This window comes from Suricata suricatta, chromosome 6 (genome assembly GCF_006229205.1).
Source record: "Suricata suricatta isolate VVHF042 chromosome 6, meerkat_22Aug2017_6uvM2_HiC, whole genome shotgun sequence".
NCBI classification, from domain to species: domain Eukaryota; kingdom Metazoa; phylum Chordata; class Mammalia; order Carnivora; family Herpestidae; genus Suricata; species Suricata suricatta.
Genome location: NC_043705.1, coordinates 124,954,496 through 124,962,090, shown reverse-complemented (window position 1 = coordinate 124,962,090; position 7,595 = coordinate 124,954,496). Strand labels below are relative to the sequence as shown.

General features: G+C 34.9%; 1 long non-coding RNA gene across 1 annotated transcript in view; it reads left to right on the top strand.

The window, feature by feature from the left end:
* Nucleotides 1–1,081: 1,081 nt before the first annotated feature.
* LOC115294424 overlaps nucleotides 1,082–7,595 on the top strand; it is a 12,567-nt gene continuing 6,053 nt past the window's right edge. Inside the window, exons 1-2 of the long non-coding RNA XR_003909889.1 lie at nucleotides 1,082–1,201; nucleotides 2,429–2,663. This is a non-coding gene — a long non-coding RNA (uncharacterized LOC115294424). The remainder of the gene's footprint in view (nucleotides 1,202–2,428; nucleotides 2,664–7,595) is intronic.

The window sequence follows — 7,595 nt, the reverse complement described above, 5'->3', positions numbered from 1 at the left end:
CATTGCCCCTACGGCTCTCAATGTGGAAATGACAGTAAGATCAAAGCACTATCCAAACTATGCCCAGTGAATCTGTCTTAAGCAGCATCAATCAAATAATAAAGTAGAGATTTAAAAAAATGCCTCAAAATGCATCATGTATTTTATTATCATGGAGAGATACATTGGTATAAACCTTATTATTTATTCTTCCAGAAAAACTGAGCAATAACTCAGTTAAAATATTATTCAAAAATATATAAAATTCTTTTACATAATGCCATAGGAAGCAGTATAATAAAATGAAAGCAATTACATTTTAGTATACATACATACATACATAAGAATCCAGAATTTAGGACACCAGAAAAAAACAAAAAGTAAACCAGCATATATAGTAAAAGGGAATTTATAGAGTAGAAAGCTGAAATAGTTGAAAATAGCTCTTCTAATATGCTAGATTTGAGAAATCAAAGAATTATGTTAAAAAATAAATACAGGGGCCCCTGAATGGCTCAGTCAGTTCAGCATCCAACTCTTGGTTGTGGCTCAGGTCATAATCTTAAGGTTTGTGGGACTGAGCACTGAGAAGCCAGCTGTGTGCTGACAGTGCCGAACCTGCTTTGGATTCTCTCTCCCTTTGCTGTCCCTCCCTGCTCATGCTTTCTTTCTCAATAAATGAACGAATGAATAAATAAATATATTTCCTGTATGGGTATCTAAGAAATCATTTTAAAATGTCCAGTAAAAAATGATGATAAATATAAAAAAGGTACAAATGTTATGTTTAAACTTATATTTTAAAACCTATGTGAAATCAATACTTTTTGGATAAGTATGGGTTTTTTAAAGTGTCTCAATGAGAGATAAAAAAAAAATCCAGGCCCCCCCCAAAAAGGACTTGTGTCTTAATAACTTCAAAATAACCACTAGAGCTAGACGAATTCATGAATTCATGAGGTAGAACAAAAGCTTTGTGACCATGCTGTAGGCAGTGTCCAGAAAGTTCTTAAGAAGAATGTTAATGTAAAAAGGAGGAACACAGAAAATTCTTATCAGAAACTGGAATAAAGATGACATGTGTAACAAAAAGTTTAACAGAACCATAGCCTGCAGTAACATGAAAAATAGAAAATTTACTCTAGATCTGGTGGATCTGCCTAAGGAGATTTCCAAGAGGAATTTTAGCTGCATATGGTAGCCAGAAATATAGAAAGATAAGGTAATGTTTGAAATGTTTGACTTTAAGTAGAATTTAGTCAAAATATAAAGAAGCCAAGACTTGTTGACCTAGAAAATCATGTTTTTCACTGCATGTTTTTCCATACAGGGAAACAAAAAAGAAAAAAAAAAGGGAAGTAACAGAGCAAAGGTAAATTCCAGGATGCTGCTGCCAAAACATAATCCCAAGATAACATTTACATCATGGGGGACTATTGTAAATGCTTTGATAAGACATCAGAAAGATTTAAGTCAGTGCTTTGTAGGCCATATCAGCTAGGCCAGGGGTTAGCAAACTTTTTTTTTCTTTTTTTGCAATCACCAGATGGTAAAATATTTTAGACTGTTGATATGATCTCTGTAGCAACACTTAATTCTCATTGTCAAGAAAGCAGTCACAGACAATACAAACATGAATGAGAATGGCTGTCCTCCAATAAAACTATATACAAAAAACAGGTGGTAGGCCAAATTTAGTCCACATGCCAAGTTTGCTAACCCTGAGTTAGACAAAAAAATAACTAAATTTCATAAGGGAATTCCTCCTAGACTTCCTCTGATATACCAAAAGGACTTTAAGAATCCTAAATTCTCACAGAAATTTCAGGGTGTTCCTCTTGTCCAAGTTCCAATATTATTCACATAAACATAAAAACCATACTGTTTTAAAGAGAACTGTATTGGGAGATGTACCAGACTGGTTCATATAACTGTCTATTAGGAACCAGTGACTTCTATTGTACATTTCATGTTTCCTGTTTCCTAATGGGAATACCCAAATATATGCCTGCCTCCACATTACATGTGGAAGGTACATGTAATTTGTCTCTTTATCTCAGAGGCTTTCAGATAAAAGGACATATACTTGCAGATTTGATATCAAGGAGCCTCCTCTATATCTTGACATGACTGAGATGATGAGACCCTAGACTTGTAGCTGATGCTTGAACTTAAACTGATGATGTAGTAGTATGATCTTTGGGGGGATAGAAGGAATGTATTTTTCATGTAGAAAAGATGTGAATTGTTATTATCAGAGGAAATACTATTTCTGATTGCATTTTGGAAAGACAACTTCAATAAAATATCTTACTATCCATAGTCTTCTGCAAAATGATCCTGTGAGTTTCTAAACAAGAGTCCAACTCTCCATACCACTGAATCTGTGTAGGTCCTGAAACCTCTACTAGCAATATAATGCAGCAAATTATGTTGTTTCACTTTCAAGGCTGTGTGTCTGCGTGGGCCTTTTGGAATACTGATTTGAGGATGCTTTTTCACAACTCAGTAACCATATGCTGAGAAACTCAAGCCAAATGGAAATACCATTAGTAGGTACCTTATTTGCAAACCTAACTCAAGTCTGAGTCAACAGTCAGCATCAGCTGCCAGCCATTCAAGTTTGCCATCTTGGACATTCAAGTTCACTGGAGAGTCTAGATGTCTAAAGCCACTATCTGATGGTAATTTTATGAAAATACTAAATAAGAATTGCTTAGCCAAGCCCAGTCAATCTATAGAAATATGAGAGACAATAGTAATATTTTTATTTAAAGTTATCAAAAATTGGGCTGGTTTGTTATATTGAAGTTGATGATCAGATCATAAGATTAATTAATTCATAGACTGCATATTATTATATAGCTCAAAAACTCAACCATAATTGATTTTAAGTATAAAACACTATGTATCAACATTTTAGTGCTTTTACTATATAGGTCGTTAAAATGAAGATTAGGTGTTGGTAGAAAAAAACAGATCATAGATACTAGGTACTCATTTGAGATACTCAGTTCAATTACATGTAATAAAAGTTACAGCATTGGTGGTTAAATAGAAACCATCATCAGTCACCTTTTTAATTTGACAAATATTTCCCTAAAGGAGTCAGAGTCAGAGAGACTAATGGTCAGAGATTCCAATCATTCTGCCACATAAAAAGTGTTTAAACCTTCCATCAGGAAGTTTCATTTTTTTTTTTTGAGATTCCTACTCTCAGTAGTTTGGTTAATTTTCATGATACCGTATCTTTGATAGGCTACTGAAATTTGTGTACTTATGATAATGTGTATCAACTTGTTAGTGAAAAATAACATAAAAATAAATGATCAAAGATTTAAATGAATCTCAGATTATTGTTAAAAAAAACAGAGAATGTAAATAAGTGGTAATTTGTACCAACAGTAAACGTTTTAATAGTCTTATTATCAAAAGTTGATAGATCTAGAAAAACATCTTTCACATTATCCAGTGAGAAATGTTGACTTTTTTTGCCTTCTTCCAGATACCAAGAAATACAATTTCCTACTTTAAAAAATGGATATATATGTATATATAACCATATTATAAACAATACAAGTCTTCTGAAACTTCTAATTCTCTTCAGAACAATAAGAATATGTACTTTCTTAATTCTGCCATTTGTGGGACTTTGAAGAAAAGTTTTAGAAATACTGATATATGGCAAGGTTGGAGAATAATAAAATACCTGTTTCATTAAAATACAGTAAATATGGGGTGCCTGGGTGGCTCGGTCAATTGTCTGACTTCAGCACAGGTCATGATTTCACAGTTTGTGAGTTCAAGCCCCATATCGGGCTGTGTGCTGACAGTTCAGAGCCTGGAGCCTGCTTCAGATTCTGTGTGTCCCTCTCTCTCTGCCACACACCTGCTTGAGCTCTGTCTCTGTCCCTCTTTCTCAAAAATGAAGAAATGTTAAAGAAATTTTTATCTGAAAAACAAATTGAGGGTAAATTACTGAGGCTCTTGCAAGTCCAAAAAAATTAGAAATTTTTCCAACAAATAATAAAAAGTTACTTAATAATGTATTTTGGGAAATGAATTTGGGAGGCCAGAATATCGTTCTAGTAAATTTAATCTGAGGAGATTATGCAAGACACAATGTTAAAGCAGGTTGGAGAGGAACATACTACCAGCAGGAAACCTGGGGCCTAGTCAGTATAGACACTGTAGATGTGCATCTATTAGTTGAAAGAAGAAAGAAAGGAGAGATGGAAGGAAGGAAAAGAAAAGAAAGTAAGAGAAGAGAAAGTGAGGAGAAGGGAGGAGAGATGAGAGGTCAAGAGATAGAGAGGTGAGAAAGGAAGGAGAGACCAAAATAAAATACAAATTATTTATTTATTGGCATGCTATGGTTTCAAACATTATTAGAACATATATTGTTCCTTGGGTCGCTGTGGGAAGGCTATTTTCAAAGCAGAGAGATTGGACCGAAATTAATAATAGAGTTAAAGGTGGCTCAGTTGGTTAAGTGTCCAACCTCAGATTGGGTCATGATCTCGCAGCCCTTGGGTTCGAGCCCCACGTCAGGCTCTGTGCTGATAGCTCAGAGCCTGGAGGCTGCTTCAGATTTTGTGTCCCCCTCTCTCTCTGCCCCTCCCCCACTCACACTCTGTTTCTGTCTCTCAAAAATGAATAAACATTAAAATTTTTAATAAAAACAATAAAATAATAGAGTTAAAAAATCCAAACTCCATCTTCACATTGCCTTTTAGTTGCAGCACTTGGAAAATACGTATGGAAAGGTTTATGCTGAGTAAGTAACTAGAGTCTTTGGGAATTCCCCTCCAGTTCATGAGCTTCCGGATTGGTCTGTAGCCTGCTTTGGCCTCAGTGTGACCTACTCTCCATTGTAGATATGGTCTCTCCCTTTCAGTCCAGTTCTTAGTGTGCTAGCTCACCTTACTGAACACGGCAGCTCTTTCATCAAGTCTTTTCCAGGATCAGAGACCGTCATCTCAGTAGCTTCTTCCTCTGCCAACCTTTTTCACCCCAGGCATTTTCCCTATTTGCATACCCTGGACTTCCATCCCCAAACCTCGGAACATGTGCTGTTGATGCCACCAGCTTCTCCTACATTAGAACTTGAGAGCCCCCACTATGGGACTATGATTTGGTTATTTTCCCTTCTGTTTCTGAGTATCTGTAGTGGGCACTACAAGAAAATCAGGATAAATTATGAAAGATATATTGTATTCCACTGCTTTTTAGAAGGTCAAAGATTTTTTTTATCTCATTAGTGGGAACACTGTAGTTACGCTAAAACTAAAGGTAGAAAAATAAGTCCATTCTCAAGCACCACTGTAAGTAACCTGTTAAAGTCCAGGTTGGCTGAAATTTTTGCAGTTCTTAGTAAGGTATTTTATTGAGGATAATGAAGAATTTGATGACAGTCTGCTATTCCTTATGACTATAAACCCAAGATATGTATATATTTGGAAGCCTGAACTTCACAGTATCCCAAACCTAATACAGATAGTCTAGTAATCCAAATATAGCATAATGTAGAATCTCCCAAACTTTATTTCAATGAAGCCTAAAATAGCAACATCTATCAGAGATTTAGATATATCAAAATTTTAATATCTGATGTTTTATTTTCTCAAAAACAACAATTGGTTTTATAGACACATTACTAAATACCTGATACTAAATAGCTGAACCATAAAATTTCACAAAGAAACCTAGGTTTTTCATTCCAACTATTGCAAAAATATAGTTTGGACTAACACTATCATGATTATATTTTTGATGCAATATATTCAATATTAATAAATGCTCAAGAAAATATGACAAGTTTAAATGAAGTTACTTTATGTTTCTGTAATAAAATTTAATTGATACTCATCTCATTCAAAATGGGATTTCTGGTCAAAAAAGTTAGCAGAAACATAATAACCCAAAATGTATTCAACACATCAAACTACAGTTCAGGATGATGGGCTGGAATCACAAAACTTGTGACATTTATGCCTATATAGACTTAATTTGAAAATAAGAATATACTATGGGTATTGATATATCTTAAATTTCTCCTCTTTTTTCATTTCACAAGACATAGTGCAGTAGGACTGAAGTTGATTTCTGCCACTAACAATGGGCATCATAGTTTCTGTGTTACTGGTTCACAGGACCAGAGCAAAATGCTTTGTCACTTGCTATGTTTATTTCCTGTAAATATTTTTCTTTCAAGGACTACTGAAGAACTGTACCTTTTTAAATAACTTTTGAAGACTCAACATATGTTGTGCTGATTATAAAGTTACAAATTGCAAAACTGTTCAAAATGCAGAGTATCAGTTTTTCCCTCCAAAAATAAATCTCATCAGGACAGAGGAAGAGTTATTGTTTACCAGATGAGGGCAGCAGAGGGACATAATACAGGTAAAGGACAGGCCATATTGGGTTGTCAATAATCCTAACTGAAGAATCTGGAACGCAGAAGACCAGACCCAGTGAATGGATATAACTGAGAGTTTGAATCAGCAGTGTTAGTGTCTAGAGATTGCTTGGGAAGGAAAGTCTTTAGCCTTCCTTGCACCTTAATCTTTATTGCCCTATCCTCATTTTGGGATATGAGCAATTTTATTAAAATTAACTTATATAAAGTTCTATACAAATATTCTTTAGATTACTTCTTACAACAAGATCGCTTTACCTCTACAGTAATTCTAAACTGCCACCACTATTGCCCATTTTAGGAATCGCCATATATTATTTTACAGGTCCTATGGGAGCAGCACACAGGCAAAAAATTAACTCAAAGATCAGAAGAGATTAGAACAAACCCCATATAACTGAACTGCAAATTCATTTCTAGTCTTTGGAGGGCTACAGTTGCATTTTAAATGTCTTCACTTTTGGAGAAAGGACATGGCAAAATGAAAAGATATGTTTCAATTAAAATCAAGCATTTATCACTTTCAATGATAAATATCTCATGGTGTAAGTTGCCTTTTAGCTTTGTTATCGCTTCATTCGCTATGCAGCAGATTTTATTTTGATGAAGTCCCAGTAGCCCATTTTTCCTTTTGTTTCCTTTGACTCCAGAGATGTTTCTAGTAAGAAGTAGCTACAACCAATATCAAAGAGGTTGCTGCCTGTTCTCTCCTCTAGGATTTTAATGGTTTCCTGTCTCACATTTAGGTCTTTCATCCACTTTGAATTTATTTTTGTGTCTAGTGTAAGAAAGTGGTCCAGTTTCATTCATTTGCATGTTCCTGTCAATCTTTCCCAGTGCCATTTGTTGACAACACTGTCTTTTTTCCATAGGATAGTCTTTTCTGCTTTGTCGAAGACTAGCTGATCATACAAGTGTGGGTTCATTTCTGGGTTTTCAACTCTGTTTCATTGATCTGTGGGGTCTGTTTTTGTGCCAGTACCATCCTGTCTTGATGATTACAACTTTGTAGTATAGCTTGAAGTCTGGAATTGTGATGCCTCCAGCTTTGCTTTGCTCTTTCAAGATTACTTTGGGTATTCGGGGTCTTTTGTGATTCCATACAAAATTTAGAGTACAAACAACGTTCTAGCTCTGTGAAAAGTGGTGGTGGAATTTTGATAGAGATTGCATTCAATCAACAGATTTAAATCTA